The sequence below is a fragment of the Grus americana genome, chromosome 7 (assembly GCF_028858705.1).
Source record: "Grus americana isolate bGruAme1 chromosome 7, bGruAme1.mat, whole genome shotgun sequence".
Classification (NCBI taxonomy): Eukaryota; Metazoa; Chordata; class Aves; order Gruiformes; family Gruidae; genus Grus; species Grus americana.
This window is the reverse complement of record NC_072858.1, coordinates 35,048,635-35,072,774: the sequence shown is the minus strand read 5'-3', so window position 1 is coordinate 35,072,774 and position 24,140 is coordinate 35,048,635.

Here is a 24,140-nt window from a genome sequence, read left to right as displayed (position 1 = left end):
CCAAGTCCCTAAACCTCAAAAATGTTTTGGGGATATTTTTCCCCCCCCTCCTCCGAATATTGTTTATTTAACTTAAAGTTGTGTCTCATTTTTAGCTTTCCCCTTTACCACAGGATCACAAGCCTAAGAGGTGCCAATACTCTGACACACTCAGACTTCCCCAGGAGCTGTGGCATTAGCACCAAATGCCACGATGACAGTAAAGTCATGAGAGTTGGCAGAACCGATAAGCAGTGGAGGTCCCTTAAATTAGCTTTTCCTAGCACCCTGAACTCCCTTTCCACACAGAGAAGGAACCAAGGTTACTGCAGAAGCTTTCACATTTCTCTCCTAATAATAGGAGCTGTGTTGTACAGGGGAGTGGTGGGAGAACGATGCTCCCTGGAGGTGTTTCCAGGTCTCACAAATTCACTGTGGTGCTGCAGTGCTGTATTTGCTTTAAATTCCGGTTTCTTTGGCTACATGTGTAAAAGATAATCTCAGCCTCATTTAAAACTGGATATCTCTGGAACCTCTGATCCATGAAGAGTTTGAAAACACTGGAAATATGTGCTTGCCAGTTCTCAAAGTACATGATGGATCATTGGAAAAACTATGTATTTACTGTGTGGTTTTTTTATCGTTGGGGGGTGGGGGCAGTTAAAGCATTGCTGTGTGTTTGCAAAGGTTTAAGGCCAAAGTACCGTACAAAGCACCTCAATTTCATTCTGAAGCAGCAGACCAGCGTAAAGAACAGGAGGGAAAGCCAAGACCCTGCATTTTGCTGGGTGTGCTGGCAGAAAACTGTCTTCCCAACAGAAAAATCAATCCCTACATCCTACCTCTAAAGTCACTTCCACCACGGTGAGTCCAGGGAATTAAAATTTCAGTTAAGATCTGTTTTTACAGCATGCTTTTTCTTCCAAGATGTCCTAGCTAAGCTCATCCTAGGCACCACTCATACTTACATAAGCTGTTGCCTGTTATCCATCGGGCACGATGGATATGTCCTGACTCGTAAGGGACTTGCACACACACCTGCGCGGAGGGGACTGTCTCAGACCCACCACATTCATTTAACTTGACAGCTACATCTTCAGGCCTAGGTAAGAGCTCCTCAGGGCTGGTATGTCGGGCACGAACAGTTCGTTGGCATGTCTTTCCTCCAGAGAAAAGCATTTTTGGTTGGGTTTCTGCTTCCTCATTTTCCGAATGCTAATGTCCTCTGCTTAAAGCTGTTATTTTTATGATCATGTTGTTCCCCGCCCAAATCCCAATCCTGCAGCTCAGGATTTCTGGGACGAGCCCAGCTGCTGGTGGGTGGCCGTGGAGATGACAAACCCCACAGGGGCACACCTGCTCATCCAGGACGCATAGCCCAGGTTCGCATGGGCTATACCACCCGTACAAACAATTTGTTCTGCTCTGTTGCATTCTTCTCAAACTGCTGTAAGTTTAAACAGCTGTAAGATGCTTTTAGCCATCAAATAATAGAGGCTGTGAGCTCCTTGCTAGCAACCGCGGCAAGAGCTGTGCCTACTACGTGAAGTCAAATTTCTGTCTCCAGCAGGGGTTCCCCAACTTGCTCTGCTGCATCCTTTCCAAATAGCTATAAATTCAGGTTATTGTAAGACACTTAAAGCTTTCAAGTAGCAAAGCTGAGCTCTGCTCCTCTCTGACGTTCACTCTTAAGAGCAATACAGGAATATGTAAGCCAGCTTACTGCGGGTCTTCCCAAACTCACTTTGCTCAGGTACCATAACCAAACCAGGAAACACCAGAGCAACTTTCACTGTTAACTTCCTCATGATACAAAAATGCACGTGGTGCTTCTAATCATCAGAAGTTGCAAGAGTAATGGTTGCCTGCCTTATTGCTCTTTGAAATGGAAGGTATGACTGGAGAGCAGTGTTTGCCCTTACCTGTGTTTTAAACAAAGTTGTTATGTGAGCAACATAACATACAGCAGCTGGATTTACAAGCACTCAGCCCTATGGGGTAGAGATGACACAGGAATCTGTTCATCTATTACAGATTCAGTTCACTAATACTGAATCTAGGCCATGAAGTGGCCTTAAAATTGCCTATAACAAGCACTTGAGTTCAAACTTAATCTGGATGGACAGAGGAGTTTGTGGTTGGTGCAGATGCCTCATGTGTTACTCAAAACCCTCCCGTGATGCCAGTGCTGAACACACACATCACACACAGCATGGGGGAAGAGTAGCCACGCGGAGGGCGGGCTGCTTAGACCTAAGCAGTGACACCAGACTATCACAGAAATCGAGGAAACACCACAGCCCCTCCACCACTAGCCAGGAGCATAGACACTCATGTGAGGAGAGCAGAGCAAGTTATATGATCCTCCCCTCCATGCTATCAAGTCTGTGTTAGTGCACAGTTTTAGCAAACCTGATGATTCTGACTTGCTGACAATTTTGGATGGCTAACCAGGCACCTTGCTTTACCCATGAAGAGCCTGCAAGATCCAAAATGTTTCCCCAGACAGCCTTCTCTTAGTATTTCCTAGCTTTTTCAAGAGTTTGCAACATCAGAATGTGTTTAAATATATTTGGATGCACCATATATAAAGTGCAGCAATCAGACCACTTGTGCCCTCAGTGATTCACAAAAAGAGCAACAAGGATTGAAGTTCTTTAGAAGAAAAAAAAAAGCATTGCGTTGTTCTATTATGCTACAAGAAGTGGAAAAAAAAAAACCAACCCAACAACAAAATGTAACACACTTATTCCTAATCTTCCCTGCAAATCCATGACTGATTGCCCGTTGTCTGCATGATCCCAAAGGGAACACAAAAGCAGAGCAGCAAAGAGGAACAGAGATAGATGCTGGTGGGATGAGAGAGGGTTTGCCAGGTGATGCTTCACTCATGGTACCATTTGCTGATTTTTCAGTTAATGGCTCTTGCCACTGTCTTATTCAAGTTTCTAACCTTTTTTTTTTTCCTTTGGCTTTTTCAAGCAACCATGGAGGTTTCATTGCCTGGGCCCAGCATTGCACCACCACCAAGAGGGCTACGTTGCACGCAGTGGCAGGCTGGAAGGAGTTAGGTTTGAACAGCAAAACTCTGCAGGGGCTTTCCTTGAAGCACTTGTAGTTCTCAGGGTCTCATTCTCCACGCTACATCCATCAGCCCACTGGGAAGCAGTGCCCGATACTCCCCCTCTGCTTTCTCAGCTGTTTTAACTAAGTGGATTATGAAGATGTGGTGGTGGTTCCCTCCTGGCCCCTATTAAACCCTGACAGAGGGGCATCACAAAGTCCCCACAGCCACATGGCCCCCAGTTTGCCTGTCATCTCTGCTGTCTGGAAGCCTTTTTCCAACTAGGAGCCACCAGCAGACAGACACAGACTGCAGACTGAGAAATGTGGCTGTCTTCTCCCCTTTGATTCATACCAGTCTTTATTTTGCTGCCGGAGACCTGGCAAACTCCATCTCCTGTGTTGCAGCTGCCATCTGCAGGTACCTGAGCTCCTCACTGGGGAACAGCCTCTCCCGGGCGTGGAAATGGGGATGCGTCTGGCAGAAAGGCTTTTCCTCCCCCTTCCACCTTGCTCGCTATTTTTCTACCTCCCATCTGTTCATCCCTTCCCCCTTCCTGGCCTCTCTGCTTTCTCCATATGCTTGCACCGCTAACATCTATATTCTTCCTCACCTTCACATATGTCCGCCTGCTGATACGATGGAGTCACAGTCTAAGCTTTCAGCTACCACCAAGCATCAGAAAGAAATGTAATCCCTCATCCTTCCTTTAGCTCTTACCCACCCTCAATGGCATGAAGGAAACTGGCCTCCAATGCTGCCCTCTCTGTACTTCATCAGGATACTACTATTTAGCACAAAACCACCCAGAAAAGATCAAAAACCCCTAAATTAACAGGAGATTCCCTCCTGTCCTCAATGTTTAGAGCCCACTTCAAGCCCCATCATTTGCAGCTGCTCCCTAGTGTTGGGAGCCCAGTCCGGAGTCAGGAGCAGTGATTTCAAGGGGCAGTGAATGGCAGTCTCAAAAGCCTCTGAGACTGTCCCACACCTGAGGCCAAACAGGAAGGGACACCCAGAAATCCAGCTCTCACATCCTGCCTACCCCCTAAACTACTCCCTGATTAAAGATCAATCCCTCTCCCTGTATCAGCACATTAAAATTGCAGAGCTCTGTCCTCTCATTGCCTTTCTCAAGCAGAGCGTTTTTTAAATTATCTACCTACCTTTGGAAGTAAAGTGCCTATTTAACAAGGCACACACACCATGCTACCTTTTATCATCTTGTCAGCAAGCTGAGAGGGAAAACTTCAAAATATGGTTCTGCTAGAGGGAGGAGCTCATTGTCACAGCCCAAAATATATTCAATTACCTTCTCTCCCTACCACAAAACCCTACTAATGAAACATGCAGATCCCAAAGGGAAAAGTGGGTCCTGTAGTATATCATAAAAACAAACAGACAAATTCCTATTTCACTTCTAACCATCTTCCTTCACAACCGGATGCATTTTCTGTGTGTTCGTTATGCAACGAGCCTCCCCCTCCCTGAGCAAGTGTTCAAGCGTGAAACAGTTCTACAAACCTGCAGCGACAAATATTCTCATTTTCTGCCTCCCCACTATACCACGCACCTCATGACAGCTTTTCTCATAACATATAACTCAGAAACATGGTAGATGGCAATTAAACTCTGTTATCTCAGTTTGCGGATGGGAATGCCTATGCTCATCTGCTGGCTTTGAATTGCATTAGAGCAAAAACTTTTGAATTAAGAATCAGCAAAGAATAAAAATTAACACTTTGAAGTGCTTGTTTTTGTCAGATAAATCCAAAATATTATCATGACTCATTTGCAGTCCCTCTGTCCACTGTATAAAAAAAAATGTTGCTTTAGAGGAGGTAACAGAGCTATTTGATATTTGTATCAATACCTACCGTGCAGGTTGGAACTATCCAGGCTACCAAAAAATATTTTAACTCTAGAAAACAAAGCTGTGTGATCTTTATTTACCATGAATATTCAACAGAGACAATGTAAAACCATGCTCAGCAGTAGCTCTGCTGCTTATACCTTACTCTCTGCATAATTCAAGACTTCCTTTTGATAGCAAATCAAGGCACTCTGTGGGCACCGAAACAAACCTGATATAGCTTGTGAGAGCTAGAAAATCATTACCTAATCTAACACAACAGCAGGCAATATTCCTCTTCCTCTTCCATTATCTTAACTACGCAAGGTAAGAGTCATGCTGAACACAACTACCAGGCAAGCAGGGTATCAGAAGAAATGTGCCCTCCCTACCATGTCCTCTGGAGCATCTCATAGGTGAGCACTTCTGCTCATCCACGTGAGGATCCAGCAGAGCATAAAAAAGAAACAGGGAAAACAACAAAAGCAGAAGAGATCCCAAAAATCAGCACAGGAAAGGGAGACCCACACAGCTTCAACACCACTCTCATTAAGAGAAATGCACCAGCAATATTAATTGCACACCTTGCCACTGCACTGGACACAAGCACCTAGGGGTGGGGGTACTCCCTGTTGGGAAAACAGGAAAAGAGATTAAAGACAAAAAAAAATATATGTTCCCTTAAAGCTTCTATGCAGTGTGCAGCTTTTACTTTTCCCTCAGATGTGAACACACTCAAATGGTCAAATAGCCTGATCCCTGCCAGGAGGCACACACTGCCTGCATGCTGCGTCTCCTTCCTCCTGGGGCTCACGGGCAACTTGGTGAGACACAGGGATGCTGAAGCGGGTGGATACAGTGAGAAGTGCGAATGTCACTATGTAAGTTTGAATTAAACTGAAAAGGTGCTATATTAAAAAGTGAAGAGAAACAATGTTTTAAAGCATGTCATGCTTTGCAAATGGGTGCCATTTTCTTCCATCATCAAAACCCTTGTGCACCCACATCTGAATCCTCCAGAAGGCTTCGTGGCTCCGTGGACGCTGCTCACAAACCACAGGGAAGCCCCCCAAGGAAGGGAGCTAACTCCCACCCTCCTGGAGAAGCACTCACCAAGAGGAAATTTTGTATTTGGATTCCCACACAAGCTCATCAAGTCCAGCACAATTAAATGGCCTCCTCATTACAAAAGCCCTAATGAACCGAGGGCAGCACCTCTCACTTCACAGTCTTCACCATGCAAACCACTGCAGCCACAGCTGGCAGAAGAGCATTAGAGACAAGTGTCTTCGTACGTCCACATCAAGTGAGTCAAGCACAGCCTGAATTAATACTGAGAGCGCTTTAAATAACAGCGCTGTACAAAGCTGTACTCTAGCCAGAGGCAGCTATACTGAGTTTTCACCCAGAAACTTCATCTCCCCCTTTGCAAGCAGGAGCTGGGCACAGGTCAGCCCCCAGGTGCAGCTCAGCAGTGATGCCGGGAGCCACCAGCCAGACCCCGACCCCCTGCACCCGCAGCACCTGGGCACAGCAGCTCACTCACTGCCCGTCCCCAGCGTAGCTGTGATGACAGGTTTATTCCAGTTGAATATTAAAGCCTAGACGACTATTTGCATAATTAAACATTGATCTGCTCTCCCTCTCTGTATGTGCCTCTCATTCATGTGAAATACATTAATTCAGCATCTGCCTCAGGACAGAGGTCCTGCAGACATGATGTGGTGCCTGTCCCCTATGGAAAATTCTGTCCATCTTTGGAAAAACATGCAAAACTTAAAACGTAAAGCCAAGGTGACAGGCCAGGGGCATTTTCCTTTCTACCAGGGAACAAAGGAAGAGAAACAAAGGGACACGGGGATTAGCCTCCAGGCTGGCACAGCAAAGGGGATATAATTTCTAGGCTTTGCTACTGCAATGGCCATAATCTTCAGCTGTGGGTGTTCGGACAAATCAGCGTACCCAGAATAAGCAACAAAATAAAAACACCAAGCAAGAGGTATATTATAGAGCTGGTTTTCAAAATGTATTGTAAACTACTAACAGTGGGCATCGCTGAACCCGCTTTGTTGTCAAATGGTATGTCAGAAAGTGTAATGCTCATGCAATCCAAAGTAATTTTTTATTATTAAGTATTTTTGAGAAACTAGAGGAACCTACTTGACAAAGAGGACAGGAGACCTTAAGACCTGTAAGGCGGATATTGGGCTACTGCCGGTCAGCATGCTATCCTGCAGCTCACTGTCCTTCCTTGACTAAGCCTCAACAGGAACATCAGGGGGTGAGCAGTTGTTTTGTCCCCTGGAAAAACAAAACAGGCAGTGGTCTGGGAAGATAACTGATAGCGTCATGGAAATGCAACCGGTCACAGATGAGAGCCTGCAAAATCCCAGGGTGAGCCTACATAGCTTTGCATGGCCAGGGATGTGACACAAGTCAACTCTCATCTAAAGGAGAATCGGCCAAAGAAGTTTCTCCTTTGGGAGAGAAATGACACCAGTGAAATTAGTAACAGAACAGTTCCAGGTGCTCCTGGTAAAAAAAAGCAGCAGCAGCTACAGCCCACCACAGCTGGTGTGGGGAAAAATATTCTAAAAGTAATATTAAGGTTAAAATCTATATGATAGTTCTGTCACCCACACAAAATTTTTGCTTTTGCCACTGTGTTATTAAAGCTATTCAAATGGGGACACGCAGGCACAGGGTCTATACTGAGAGGACTCTGCGTTTGATGGAGGAGTCATCCTGAAGCCACAAAAGTTTGCAGATATCCATCCTCAGAGGGGCATTTCCACCCCACTGCGGCAGCACCTGGCCTCAGCCCCACTGAAAAGCAGCAGCGGTTTCTCCAGCTGCCCGAATTGTCCAGGTTTCACACTCACTTGTGGGCAAAGTGTATCGCCTCTGGAGCACAAGCTGCCCCAAACTGGGACCGAAGGAGCCCCCGGCTGCTTTCCTTACGCTTTGCACGACCGTGTGATGGAAAGATGATTTCTGCTCACGGCAGGAAGGGGCTGGGGCAGCCACCAGGCAGGAGGTGAATGAACACAGGCTCTCTGTGGGCAACTTCAACAGGCACCGCCAGCAGTTCCACTTTGGGGAAATTTCTTCAGTGTGAGAGATGTAATTTGGAAATAAGCAATTTCTCCATGTAAATTGCATAAAAGCATCCCACAGAATGCATGAAAATACCTGAGTGCTCAAATTAATTGCTTGCATGGAAGGCAACCAGTAGATAAAAAACCAACATTACTATTTTGAGTTCCAATTTCTATTTTGTGCTACCATAAATTATTTTCACATTTAAATAACAAACTTGTATTTAAGCTAATCAAGGTTTAACAGTTGGGGCACAATTGAAAAATATCAGGAGAATCCTATTTTTGCTGCTAGCACTGATTATTCTACATTTTCAAAAATTGTAATTGGAGGATTGCAACCTTTTTCCCCCTAGCTATCTCAAAGAAAATTGCATATTTATTTTTTTCTTTTAAAGTCACTTTATCTGAAATTTTTACTGGGACCTATCAGAATATCTGTTGTTCGCATCAAGACTTTTACTTTCCTTATGCGAATATATACTGAGATCCTGGCAAGTAATTGAGTGTTTTGTTCTGCCTAACATTTGCAAAACTTGTTTTGCCTTTTGTTTTGGTCCATTCCTTAAAGGTCAGGAAGCATCTCACCTAATCTGACTTGTAATTACTCTAGTAAACATGGCTGAATAGATAAACACCGACACATTTAAGTATAAAACATTAAATGACTGCTTTCTGTTCCTAATGTACTAGATAAGAAAAGCAGAACTATAGCACTTTTCTGGTGCTGATTTATTGGTCAAGATGAGATGGAATTTGTGTGTGTCAACTGGCTGGAACGGCCCTTTTCCCTCCACAAAACGCTCTGATTACTCCTCCATGCTCTTCCTCAGGAGCTGCAGGAGGACAGAATAAAATATTTCCTGCACAAGCAAGGAAATAACCTAAGGTGCAACAGGTCGGCTCATAATGTAATATACCTCGCGTATCACCTTCAAGGGCCCACTTGAATTTTGGCAGCCATCCGTTATATTGATCAGATTACCTGGTGACAGTAAAATCCAAAGGATGCATATTTCAGAAGCCTCCATGGACAAAGAAAGCCAGACAAGCTGGTGAAATAACCGGCATCACATCCAGACAGCGTTACATGCCACCAGAGAGCACAGCCTTGCCCAAGGACAGGGTCACCCCCTCCTAGGGGGGGAACAGCAATAAATCCATAAATTTACTTCAACGAGTTAAGATAAATAAACCAAGGAGGAACAGAAGAGCATGTGTGCAGGGAAGATGATGAGGAGGCCACAGGGAGTTTCCCCAGCACCAGTGTCGGGCCGGGCAGGAAGTGAGAGCCATCACCAAAACGAAGGGAAAGCCGCAGGGAACTCCAGTTTGGAGGCTGCCAGCACAAAAAGCCCCTGATGACTTCTGCTTATGGGAAAAGCAGCCCCTAACGAGTGTCTCAGCCGCTTTCCTCCTCATCCTGCTCAGACATGGCCCTCCTGTTGAGCGAGCTGCCGCAGCATCTCTGCTAGTCTGGTTCCAAAATCACGCGTTGGCTTCTCCACATTCAGCCCGTTCGCAGTCTGTTATTCCCACATCATCCTCAAAATCCCGGTAAGGGCCTGCTGTCCCTGGGGTGCCTTCCCCTGTAGCTTCGTACAGGGCTGGACCACTAAAGCCCAGGCTGACAGCAGCTTCAATGTTGCATTTCTCACCCAAGCTTCTCTATGCTATTTTCTCAGCAGGAGGGCAATTTCCATACTTAAAAAAATCAGGCAAAAAGCAGACAAACCTAGCTTCTGCTGTAATGCTTCTTCACTATCTATGTCTGTAATCAAAATATAATTTTTCAGTAGCATTTGCATTTCTCCTGTGAGAATCGAGCCAAAAGCAATCCAAAGCTCTAACAAAAGGAACCACAGGTTTCTGTGTAAAAAAACAAATAGCTCTTATCCCACTAAACCCCACAGCTACTGCAAATCACTTGATACAATATTTAACACAAATACCAGACTCTGGTCCCTGACTGAGTCAGGATAAAGAGCCTATTTAAAAAAATAACCACCATATATACCGTCCCACACATCAATATTAAGTGAAATGAAATAACAAAAGAAAATCATAATTTCCCAACCACAACTCTTGTCAGAGCCCAGCCTAAAAAAAATTGTCATCCAGTATTTGACTAATACTCACATTAATTTTACTGAGCCCACTGAAGACTGCTGTTAGACTGTTAATATACCGCACCACTGCCACACGCCAGGATAGAAATAGCTAAATCAGATCAAGACTGGTACGTTGTAAGAAATGAAAATCTCCTGTCAGTCTAGGAAAGAACACAGTACTTTTCCCCATGAATATATCACATACACAAAGCAGGCACAGTAGGACCAGAGGTGCATTAACTTCAACTTTAAATATCCGCTTTCTGTGCTATCATTTGCGTTGGCATGATATCACCATTTCCCCTGCTCAGTACATTTGCAGAAACGGTGCAAACCCTGATGGGCTATAAGGGGTGACCAAGCTACAGAGAAGGCTACCTGAGCTTGCTGCCAGCCTTCAGTGTCTGCCAACAGACCTATACATGCTATGGAGGCACCACAAGTTAGGTTCATAACTTCCTAGATCACTTTCAAAAAGAAGACTGCAACTCTTAAGGGAACCTTAAGGAGGAGCAAACCGTGACCCGTTGTGTGCCTCACCCACCTCTCACACCACCAGAGGCACCAGCCCCAGTGGCATTTCACATGACGATGGCAGCTCTCCCATTTCTTTCTTTTTTCAGCCGAGTTGCACAGTTTGGGATATTTCATAAATACGGACACACTTTGCATTTAGTTTACTATATGCAAGAAGTTTTGCCAAAAGGCTGTGTGTTACCAGCATGTCTCCATGCATGAAGTTGACTGAGATCCTCCACCAAGAGCTTGGTCACGAGGGAAATAAGCATTAATCTGTGCACCAAAACTGGAATTGTGCAGCTTTCTATACCATTTCTAAACCTGATGTATATCAGTCCCCCATTAAGCATCATTAACACACATTTACATAGTTTTTATTCAGCTATGTGTGCACTACATCTCACATATTTTGTGGTAAGTATGCACATGCCAAATGTGATATTTACACATTATTTAAGTTTTTACATATCCCTAAGAGCTGAACAAATTAATACTTTGATTAACTTAGCCATTTGCTCATATGTGATTATTTTCTAAAATTAATGTATTATTTAAATTTATTCAATAAAATAGCTTCTGGGGTGTTTCTTCTCTGGGTTGATTATAAGCTCTGAAGATCAAACATTCATAATTTGAGCTCCGTGGCTTTGATTATAATTGTTAAGGTAAATCACAGGGCGCCTCCAGCTCTCCCTGGATTGGACAAGTACAGGCGCACTCCTACACGGAAGCCAAATTTGGTACTCAGGGCAGGCAACACAACCTTGACATTTGCTTTCATCAGACGTTCAGCCAAATAAATTCAGACAAATGTTTGCGATAAGGGAATAGGAAGGGTCCACAAGTACAGCTTGAGCTAATTCTCTTTAAATTTTGATTGAATACGTGCACAGAACACCTCTCTCCCTCCTGAGCCCCCACCCCAGGATCCTCCCCCACAGCAGCATGACAGTAGAGCCCTATATGCACAGTCTGAGATTTCCCATTACTCAGGAACCGTTATTAAAATGCATCTTGTTCTTTGTTTAATTTATAATATGCTCTCTTTTCTACATGCCCTAAATAATTGCTTTTTAATAGCTAATACAGTTCTACATCATACTGTATGTTAGTATTTCCCATCGGGAGGCTGGGACGTGCTCTCTAACAGCGCTGGCTCCTGTACAGAGATTCACCGACGCTCCTGCTCCGACCAGGAGCAAGCGCGCAGATATATGGCTTGTAATCTGCACTTAGCGCCAAGGAAGAAGCACAAGGGGGAAAACATCATCGGAGTGCTTCGTGCCAGGGAAGGCTTTTAAAACACGGATGAGTCCTTCACAGTCCAAACTATCTGTCATCTTTCTAGTGCACATCTGAAAAACTACCAACAAAAGCAATTAGCTCTAGAGAAGTATTTAATTCCCAGCAATACATTCAAGTACTTCGCTATTGCTTTTTAATTGGAAAACATGCTACCAAGAACGTTTACTGCAGCTTTTGAACTGACCCCGCCAGTATCAGAATGAGTCCCTCCGGGATTTTCACTTACTATGGTACAACTTTATCATTAAAAACAATCAGTATTTTTAGAAACCGATTCTTCTGTACTCAGCCTCACCTCAGGGCTCAGAAATAGCAGCCTTAGGTGTTCTGGAAAGTTTTACTAGCCTAATCATCATCTAGTGCAGTGTAACTTAAAAAAGGAAAAAAAAAACCCCACACACTGCCGGCTGATCCCAGCACTTATACAGCACATGGGCGTGCATCTGTTTATACAATAAGTTGTCTGAACCACAGAAGTCTACCTTTATTTCAGCACATTGTCTGTCTCAAGTTCCCCATGACATGCAATACACCTAAGTACATTCTTTATTCTCACTGAACCAGACAAATAAATGTGTGTATCCAAAATGAGAAAGCACTAGATGACAGATAACTCCTAAGCCAAAAATACACAGAGCATGAGGGACTACAGTCTGCTCATTATTTCTTTGCTAAACCTTGAATTAAGATTTTCTCAGTGACTAGAAGCCAAACTGAGATAGATAAAAATCTCCTGTATTTAAGTTCATTCAGATCTGTTCAAGATTTTTCTGTGTAACACACAGGACTTCAAAGTTCTACAGATAACGTAGAGCAATTTGCCCATTTCTTAAATTCAAATGGACATAATTTTGATTGTGGTAAAGGTAAGTAATATACCTCTTCAGTTACTTACCCTGTTGGAACACAGTAAATAAAAAGTAGAATTCAATGAGCATTTATAGAACAGTGCCAATGCTGCAAACCAACTACCAGAAACCCACCCTGGGGGAAAGCAGTGCAGGGCATCCCAAAGGGAGCAGGAAGTGTCACTACAGTTATTGAAAACATTCCACCTAAAAGGAACTGACGAGTCCTTAAAAATATGGAGCGTTGGCTTTAAGAGAAGGCTTCTTGCAGAGATTCAAATTTTTGCCATATGCCAAGCTACTGTGGAGAAAGGAAATTTAATACTTTTTTTTTAGTAAAACTTAGCCCCTACTGCCACCTGCAGTTCCCATAAAATGCACTCTGTGATTAAGCACTTCCATTTCCAAGCAGAAGCTGCTGCACACCCCTGGGTACAAAACTGGGGTGCTGTCTCAAACCAGGCAACAGTAAGGATCGAACTTTCCACAATTAATATTTAATTGCTCTGTTCCTGTTATATGAGAGCAGGCTGCATCCTGCTCTCACTCTCACACACACCCAAAACTTACGAAAGTGCCACCAAACTCAGCGGGGATGCAGCCTAGAGACCTGCCAGGTTAAAGCTCTGGCCTTGCAGTGTTTGCTGTTCCTTGTGGTTAAGTGAATTGTGCATATTCAAATATGCAAACCCTGATAGCAAGCAGCATCTGTGCGTGTCTCGATTTCTTTCTCTGGCCTTACCAGTCTGGCACGAATTTTGGCAGGGCCATCATCTCTTCTGCTGCACCCCTGGGAAGTGTTCCTTGCCGCTCTCCCTTGCCAGAGCCAACACAATGCTGGCCCAAAACCACCTGTTGCAAATAAATAAATAAAATTGAAAAGAACCAAAAGATACTTAGGATCATAGAATGGTTTGGGTTGGAAGGGACCTTAAAGATCATCTAGTTCCAACCCCCTGCTGTGGGCAGGGACACCCTCCACTAGACCACATTGCCCAAAGCCCCATCCAACCTGGCCTTGAACACTTCCAGGGATGGGGCATCCACAACCTCTCTGGGCAACCCGTTCCAGTACCTCACCACTTCTTAAAAAGTAGTATATAAGTCATCAGGTCATTGCTTCAGGGGAGACAATTTAATATCTAAGTCTGTACATGGGCTCCTGTATGATATAATTTGCATTTTGATTCCCGACACACCTAGGGAACAGTGCCTCAGCAGGCAGCTTCCCATGACCACACACATGCTGGAGAGCATAAGAGGTCCCAGCAGCAGTCAGTACCAGAACCTCTTCTAAACCCGATGACAGTTATGTTTTGGAGGTCAATTAAGTATTTCTCTGTGACAGGTTGACCATGGCCGGCTGCCAGATGCCCGCACGGCTGCTCTCACTTCCCCTACTCAGCAAGGCAGGGGAGAAAACACAGTGGAAAAGCTCATGGGTCAAGATACAGACAAAGATAGATACAGACAGGGAGATCCCTTACCTATTACCACCACAGGTCAAACAGATTCAACTTGGGGAAAAATAATTTAATTTCTTACCAATTAAACTAGGTTTGGATGGTGAGAAACAAAGATAAATTACTCTCCCTTGCTCCTTTTTCCCCACCTCACCCTCCTTTGCTCCCAACTCCTCTGCCTCTCCCCACTCCCCGCAGCGTTTTCCCCCTCTCTCACCTCCATCTCCTCAGTGCCACTCGCGGGGCTGAGGGGCTCAGCAGGGCCCAGCCGCGGGGCCAACGGGACCGGCCATGCCCAGCCAGGGCAGCCCCGACCTCTCCTCACACCTCAGCCCCGCTGCTGCGCCTGGGCACAGGCGCCTCACGTATTCCCAAAGGCAAAAAGAAGGTGTAAAGCACACGCCTACAGCCTTCAGATGCTCTCTTGGGCACACGATCACACGTCTTGTTACTTCAGGAGTAATTATGAAGCAGTGTTGCTTGCGTGCAAAGGCGGCACGATCTCCTTTCAGACATCAAGGGCAAAACCACCTTCTGGCTTAGTGCAGAAGAGGGTAAGGCCAAACTGCCACACACCCACTCCTGCTCACCTTCGTCGCCTGCTACAGCTGCCTTTATTGTTTTTTCTTCATCTCTCCTCTCTCTGCACAGAGAAATCTGGCAATAATCACAACTGAACAAAAGCTATCTCAAGGTTTTGTTCATTAACCACGTACTCAAAGCAGAGAGCAAGGCTTCACAAACCTGCTCGTGCATAAACACCCATTTTATGGCAATTTACTTTGTGTTCTCAAGTCATTTTCTTTCATCTTTTACTTAGCCCTTTCCTCAGTCATTAAGTGGCTTCACTGCAGTTTCTTCAAGATGTTCATGCATTTTATTGTACTATTTTTTCCCCACCATCTTAGCAGGCTTTGAGCAAGCGTAACCTTGTATTTGCCCCATTGCTAAGCTGGTCCCAGAAATGTGAAGGCAAAGATCTCGCCCTGAAGACAGCAGCGAGCACCAGCATCCGCACCTCACCACCAAAGCTCACCGAAATGAGGAGGCAGCTTCCCGGGGAGGGGGGAGGGGAAGGGGATTGCACACTGTAGGTGAGCAAGATCGAAAACACTAATCCAGCTGTCACATACAAAGGCATCTGCAAGTTACCACCACAGACGAAGCCAGGAACAGGAAGGAAACCTGAGTGAGGCAAGAGTAGGGATTTAATTTTGAAAGCAGTAAAACAAAGCTCAAAGATCAAGCCTGTGTCAACAGGAGTCTTCAAAAGCTGCACTGAGACCTTCCTTCCCTCCCCATCCCATCACACGGTTGTTTCATAGTTTCATTGCATATAATGCAATTATGGTATAGTGGAAAGCAGAGACCAAAACCACCAGGGAGATTTATTAGTTATAACCCAAAAAACCTGCAGCCCGCCTGTGAAGGTGGCAGCCGTGTCCCCTCCGGAGCAGAGGTGAGGCTTTGCCGCCGGCACAGCTGGGCTGCCGCCCCAACGGGATGGGACCAGCTCAGGGGAATCGCAGAGGCCAGACAGGAAGGTCCCCTCCAACCGGAGTGGGCGATTTATTCCAGACTGGATAAACAGTCTCCCTGGATGGATTTTAACAATTCATGCAGAAAAATGTGGCTGTCTGGGGGAGTGTGTTTGTCTGTGGGGTTTTTAGCACAGAAAACCCCTCCAAATGAAAACCATCTAAACCTGCTACCATACACCAATGTATGTGTGTTGACATAAATAGAAAACCTTAATATTGCTAATATCTACAGGTAATAAACTACCTAAATGAAAACAACCATCCTTACACCTCAGTGTGGTAATATAAAGGGTGACAGCTCACATTCAGGATGAGTGCCCTCATCCATATTACTACCAGAGAAGCAGAAATCACCAGGCTCTTTTTCCAAAGACAGCCAAATTTCCCCACAGCTGTCCCAAAGCCAGAGGCCACCCTTCTTCTCCCTGCCTAGTCCTGCTTTGATGTGGCCAGAGGTGGGCTACAGGACCAGGGGTGGTCTGAGGGTCAGAAGGACTTTTACATCCCTTTTCATTTTTCAAGAACAAAGTTTCAGTGATAGATTAAGTCATAGGGATTAACTTTGTTTTCCCTTGCAGTTCCATTAAAAGTCTATGCATTTTAATGCTCTTCAGCAAAGCCTTCAAATTACAGATCCGTATTAATAAGCACAAAGAAAATCCACCTTTCTGCCTTTTTGCTGTTCTTTCCCCAAACTCATTCAAATTACCTTAAAGTTTTTATGTTACAAATGCAAGAAGAGACTATCACCACTCAGCATTAGCCTCCCGAAGCATAAATACATTAGCTAATGGGCTGTTTGCAAGCTACAATGGTCAATTAAATATACAGAAAACATCATCTGAGTGACAGTACAGCATCCCATCTTAATCCCATCAAGGCACAGGCAAAAAAGCTCATCATTGCTTGCTTCCAGCCCTGCCATCCTCTTCAAGCCAGAAAAAACAGGTGAATTTTTCCCCAGCCCCTCTGAACTGAAAAGCTAACATTGTTTAGGGCACAAGTGGATTGATTACCTTTCAAGAGCACTTAAGTAAAGACCAGACACTTAGTCAATATTATTTTGCTCTTTTAGCCTTCTTGTCAGAGGAAAGTATAAAACTGCCTAAAAGGCACAGTATAAAATTTTATTTTCATCCTCTTATTTCATTGTAATTTGCTACTCATGAAAAGACAAAGAAAAAGAGATTAAACTTCTTAATGCCATTTCCAGACCTCCACAGCTAGTACAGCAACAAACACGAGCCCTGAAGGGCAGCGTATTGGTCCAGGAGCATATCAGCCAGTGCCAGAGAGGTCCCTGTGCTTCGTGCACAGCGCGCTCCCGTGGGCACCGTCGCAGATACCCACTCACCCACAGTCGCCCTGCGCCCAGGCTGACAGAGCCTGCTGGCACGAACCCAAGCTCATCTCAGGGTCGCCAGCCTGAAAACGGACAGACATTCGGGAACAGGCTGCAGGGAAATCTGAGTATATGGCTGTCCCCAGGGCTGTAATCTTTGTTTGTTTGTTTCTTTAGGGGTTTTTTTGCTAACAGTAATATAAAGTTGCTAGGGGAGCACTAACAATTCTCTTCCTGTTTTCTCCCTTAACAGCACCAATTCAGGGGTGGCACAGTACCCATCCTGACACTTTGACCTCCCAGCCATTGCCACATGCACCATTAGCTTCTTTGAGCAACCAACTGTCCCTGGAATAAGTTATTTAAAGATAAACTATTTCTCTAGCAACTGGTAGGGAAATAGGCATGAGCCCAGCAAGGCCAGGGGGCAAGAACAAAGCGTGATCCACCCAAGGGCCAGCTCTGGACTGTCCACAACCCGGGAGGAAAGGTCTTTTCTCCCCAAATGAGAGGCCTTGCCAGGCTGGATGCTCACCCAGCACAGCCACGCTGCTCCTCAACGCTGTGTTTGACAGGCCAAGTGATTGTTTTGAGCAGGTCAGGAAAATTCAATGCAAAATTCAATTTCAGTGCAGGACAAGAAAATTAAGGCAAGCTCACTTCACACAGTGCTCTCCTGGTTTAGGAAAACCCAGGACAGTTATAAATCCACTGCAGTCTTTCCAGTATATCCTACTGGTACTAGATGTCTGCACAAAGACAAATTTCAGTTAGAGGAGGAACTGTTGTCCCTTTCTGGTATAGACTTGCGCACACAAAAAGAGAGAACAAGAGAAGACGCCTGTGTCAGTATAAAATAGACTCGGAATAAAAAAAGCACCATTTAAAATTATTTAGAAGTACTTCTTGGCGTTCGTTTGGTTGCATTACTAATTGATTAGGTTAACACTCACTGATGACTAGGAAGGAAAGGGTAGGATTTCTTACCTGAGTTGCCTGATATTACTGCGGATTTCCAATTGCCACCCGATACTAATTATAGATTTCCAATTGCATGGCTGTGAAATTGTATGCGAAGGGAAGAAGGACTGAACATACTCCAGTATATTCACATGGGTACCAGCGGCACATACAAAACACATCCTCTGGTAAGCAAGCATTATATTCCCATGAACACTCAGATACACAAGAAAACTCAAAAAAGTTTACTAGAAAATCTGTACTCTGAAAATCTCAGACAGTGATGAGCAAATTCATTAGGACAGAACTGATGATCACGGTGTGTGCATTATCACTGCAAATACAGGTGTTTAAGCAGGAAAGATCTCCTTTCTCCAATATGCAAACCACCCGGTCACGCCATATTAGGAAGCAGCCCTGAGGTAGCTATCTCTGTAATGTTCACCTACGGTCAGCATTTGCTTGAACGCTTCCTACTCTGGAGCACAGAAAATAAGACCATTTTATTCATTAAATAGGTAACGTTATGGGAAGTCCTGCAAAACTGAAGCCACCCATCGTTACACCAGTGCCAAAGCAAAGGAGAGCGCTGGTGCTCAGGGCGAGGCGCCATTCGATGTCACAGGGACATGGCGGCCTCCCGCCAGCCCTGCCCAAGGCCCCCGGGCACCAGGAGAGGTGGCTGCTTCATACTTCACGCCATCAAAACCCCCTCCCACACTAACACTCCTTCTCCTTGGTGCCTTAATGGCTTAAATTAAATTGAGTCTTAACACAAGTCAGAAACTAGAAGAGTCCTTACTACAAGCATAGTGCAGTGCACAGCTTTCCTCACAAAAGTATTGCCAATAATTAAATGATGCGTGTGTCCATCAGGACAGGAATTAAACCTAAAAGGCTATCAGAGAGACTTCACCCATGACAAAGCTACCAGGCACTAATCAAAAGGACCATAACTGACAGCAAAACCAAAACCCAAGCATCAAAGACTTAATCCATCCCATGTTTAAGTTATGAAGAAGACAGAAGTATGCAGACTACCCTGGGACACAACACTTAATCAGCGGAAAGCGGTGGGAGCCATGATGGGTGACAAAAGTGTAGCTAAGGCACCCTCCCCCTCCCCCGTGACGCAGCCCCTACCTCGCCCCAGAGCGCCATCTTGCGGGCAGGCGGCCATCTTGCGGGCAGGCAGCCATCTTGCGGGTCACGTACCCTCCCCCTGCCCCCGCAGGGGCCAAGCGCCGTGACCCGAGGGGCGGGGCCGGGATGCGTAGCACACGCAGCGGCAGGGGCGGTGCCGAGGCGGTTCCTCTGAGGCTCGGCCAGCACAACGAAGGGAGTCTCGAGGCCGCTCTTCAGTTCGGCAACTTCGCTTTGCTTTAGAGCACTGGCATCAAGCACGGCATTGGTACGTGCCCTGATAAACGCTACATGTGGAGGGGATGAGCTTTCTGCCCACGTCCTGCCCGCGATAACCATCACAGGCCCCACGCTTCACACCCGCCTCTCTTCTCCTCAGCAGACAGAACCCTCTCCCCTCCCCAGCAAAGCCACCGCCTTATGTACAAGGTTAAGGTAGTCTCCTGCAAAAAAACGATTTAAAAAAAAAATCACATATGTCTTACATGATGCATACCATAAACCCACTACAAGTGTAATTATATATTAGTTGCATGTTTGTAAAGCCAACAGTTTAATCATGTTTAATTAACCACATTGTAATTGGAACATTTGATAGTTAAATGTTGTTTTGCTAAACTGATGAACACCTGGAACACGCAATTTGTTCCACCACCAATAAATTAACTTTAACTAAAATCTGTCATTAGTAATTATTTTCCTTCCTTCCTGGTAGACCACTAGGATTAAAGATAATAAACAGCCAATTCAGATCCATAGTGATTTGTTAAGACTGCTCCATGACTGCAGGAGCCCTCCTGCTGCCAATTTTACTTCTCTGTGATGCATTCTTCAGCAGAGATGACTAACTGCTGCGTAAGTCATTAGTTTTCCTTGCTTTTTCATTTCCAAAACAAATTGTTCCCTGTGTTGGGTTTTGTTTGGTTTTGGGGGCGGTGTGTGGGGGCATGTTGATTGTTTTGAGCCAGCCCTGCACCTACTTGCACAGGTCTTGGCACAAGTTTAACTGGGCACATGCTGAGAGAGTTTCTTTACACAAGCACTTTGAGCCATTTGCTTACCCATTTCAAGGCACACTGATATAAAAATGAAGGGTCCTGGAAAAGTGTCCATTCATAGAAATAACTAGAATATTTTCAAAAGAAGGGAAACCAAGCAATACAAAATACATAGTATTAAACTGCAGGGTGTATATCTAAGTCAAGCATTCCTATTCAACATCATTATTCCCCATCATTGGTATGGCCAGTGGAACAGAGAGGCAGCAAATCTAAAACACTGAAAGGAAGCAAACATAATGCAATGACAGACTGCTGAATTGTCATATCATAGCATTGAAACCAAGAGATCAGGAGGCCTTAAAAAACGATTGGACATTTGTATGAGCAATAGCATATACCATCATAAGGATTTAATAATGGTTTGAAACAGAAGTACCACCTCCAGAGCTGCAGCAGAAACCTGGTGGAGGGAGCTGGGTGTTAACATTGCCGCTGCCAGGCTTCTTGCAGCAATGCTCATAGACAGCTGTCACCAAATATTGACACTATTTGTAAACCTGACCAACCATGAGATAGACATTGCTATTTCTTTTCACCATCCTCTTTCAACCTGGACACATCTGGAGTAACTCCATTCACAGATTCTACAGATTTTAGTTTCCTTAGGTGTACTAGCAATACACTGCTGTGTTTCTTCTTGTATCAGTACAGAGATGAGAATTCTATCAGGCCTGTGATCCCACTGTGGATGGGATAGTAGAGGAAAAAGTGCAGAAGGCAGAAAGTGACACAAGTGAGGCTGTGGCAAACAAGAAATGAGGTGTTGCACATGCAGAGTCTCTTTGGAAAAGAGTTTTAAAAAGAAACATGTAATCACCAGTATTTCCCTGAAGCCTTTCATGACAAAGACATATAAATATAGCCAACTGAACATCCATAGTACTGCAACCTGGCAGACAAAAGCCCAATATAGCAATTTTCAGCCCAAGTGATTGAAGTTGTTGAAGAAGTCACTAGTCAGCCAATCTACTCAGTCTTACCTGTCATTAACATGACTGGGTTGCTATTAGATCATGAGATGTCATTCACAACAGTGACATTTCACCCCCCTTTCTTAGGCAAAGCGCCAAGAAAAGCCATCAGCCTGCACAGCTTCCAATCTCTTTGGACCGTTGTAGGAACCCACAGTGTCAAGCCAGTCCAGGCAGAGCCATAGTGCTTTCATAAGCAAAATTGCAGCAACACGTCTGCTTTCTGATTTATTCATGCCACTATCAGCTTGTGTCCTAAACCAGGAGACTATCCAGAGGAACAGGAGTGCACCTAGTATAGAAAGCATTGTAACTATTTAATATCAAGTTAAAAGGAGCCTGGCATAATTCAGGGTCATGCCACAAGTGTGCAGGAGTTGGAAACCATTTGATTGCCAAACCTCATCTACTTTTCTGCCACGTTCCCTTTCCCTCACAAACATTTCCTGCTATTGTGGTCTACCACCCTCCTGAGGTGGGCACAAACAGTACTCCCACTGCACATTACAGCCCACACATTTCTTCGCAGATTCAGAAGTCTTGGTACAAAGAAATTCTGCTACTACAAGAAAAGATCATCCCAGATTTACATATAGTTTGCCTGTAGCTGTACATCTGTCCACTACTTTCACAGATTTAACTCTAATGGAAGGATTGCATCAATCAAAAATCATCTCTAGGAAATTTTGCATCTCCTGTAGCAAGTGATACAAAGAAAGGTGACCTTTCCGATGAACTAGTAATAATTCACTGCATGGAAAAAATTAGATCTCTTGCATGCTGTAATACACAATACAGTTATATGCCTCGAGCAAACTAAAAATTGAATGGCAGAACCAGCTGGTTACAGATGGTAGTGTGAAAAGTTCACCTCCTCCTTTCTCTGCTGCTTAGCTGCAAGAGTATTAGTCAACAAAGCAAAGGATTATTTGTACTTCACTCTGCTCAGATTAAAAAGGATAAATTCTAAAAATGAATCCATAGCCTTCACTTCAAGCAATAACATACAGTGCTCCACAAAGGAGGAAACAGCTTTGATGAAACATCAAATGGGATAATGAAAAAGATCACTGAGATGAGCTTGACATGAATATTGGGCGAAGTTTACTTTCCGGAAAAAGGAGCTCAAGCCCTGCCTTTATACCTGACCTGGTTTTTAAACATGGTGTGTGGGTGTCTGTCACTGGCTGATGACAAAATAAGCAGAGGGTATTTGCCAGCCAGGAAAACAGATTCAGCCAAACTCCCATTGCTTCTCCATGCTGAGTCGTTCACCAGGAGGGTGGGGAACAACAAAATACAAGACACAGCATGAACTGGAGGAACAATTGAAAAGTTATTAAATATTTACAACTGATATTCTTCCTTGGACAAGGGGAAAACTGGAGCTTAAGCAAACCAAACCAAGAATTAAAGGATAAATATTGCCTAATGATAGGGAAATGGTATTAAAACGTAGGTGGCATAAATGAATGTTCAAGCTTTGCCTCTGCTCAGCACTCTTAGCACTTAAGACAGAAAAAACACCCCAGCACTCTTTAGGGAAAAATACAGCAAGATTAAAGGTAAAACACAGAAAGGAGTGGGAAAAAAAATATGAAATCCATTCAGACTTCCTTTCTGGACAACCTATATCACAGGTTGTATTTGTATCCTAATACAGGCTGTATTTAAGGACAGTGCAACAAGAACAACTCTTCTCTTTTTTTTTTTTAAGCCTGGAGTTTTGCAGCTGAAACATGATAAAATCCAGAAAGCAGCAGAATTTTTTCAAATGCTGAAGTAAGAAGACTTCAGACCAGTTTAAAAACAGATAAAGAAATAAAGGCAATTTCACAACTAAGTGCTAAAGCACTGAAGACATTGTTCTAACAGAAACAGATGAACAGTACAGATGCAACATTATAATCAAATTTCTACACACAAATAAAGCACAGGGGAAGAGCTAAAAGTGATACTTAAGGATTGGGATTGTGACCTAATGTGTATAATTAAGCCACTTAAATTAACTCAGCTCCCTTTGTTCTTTTTACAGAGAAAAGAAAAACAATAGATAACAGTCCCACACTGAGTAAAGAATTTATTAGGGCATTCCTCCCCAAAACTGCTTTGTCTTCAGTAAAAAGAATGAGAAAAGAGTTGCTCTAAGTGAAGAATTTCTAATTCTACAAAATCAAAAGCTTTAAGGGAAGAGATCTACTCCCCAAAAAAGCAATTACTTGACAAAAATGCTGCCTTTCCTGATTTGCCATGACATATACAGTAATGAATGACACAGTTTCTTAACTTTAGGACCTTGTAAGATTAACACACTGATCACATTAGTCCAACTGAAAATATTTCTAATAAATCTGCAAATAATTTCCTTATTTCTAACCATGTAACTGGAAAAACACTTCTGTTTTCCAAAGAGCATCTTATCCAGCAATAGTAAAATGCAGCAAGGATATATAAAAAGTCAAACAAGGTGTTAAGTTGAATTGAAAAGATAAGCAAAAGTGCAAGTCGATGTTTTTGTCCATATTCTCTTTTGGATCTTGGAGATGAAGTACCAAACCAGCTTCCACACTGACCCATGCTCATAAAAAGAGCTGCAGGCACCATAAGTCATGCCAAGGCTGCTGAAAAGAACTTTTAACTTCTTTCTGGGATGCACAGCTTCCTGATCATCAATCCACCAAATTCAAAGAAGTCACCCCAGGCAAAGAATTAATTAATTCCAGGTCCAATAAAGCAGAAATAAACATGTTCAAGATGTAAGTGATCTTTGTTTCCTGTTTCTCACATAATGTGGAATAAAAGGCACAGGAAAAATGCACTGATACAGCATCATACATGTGGCAGGAGGGAGAAAGAGACTCCCACCACATAATGTTACTTTCA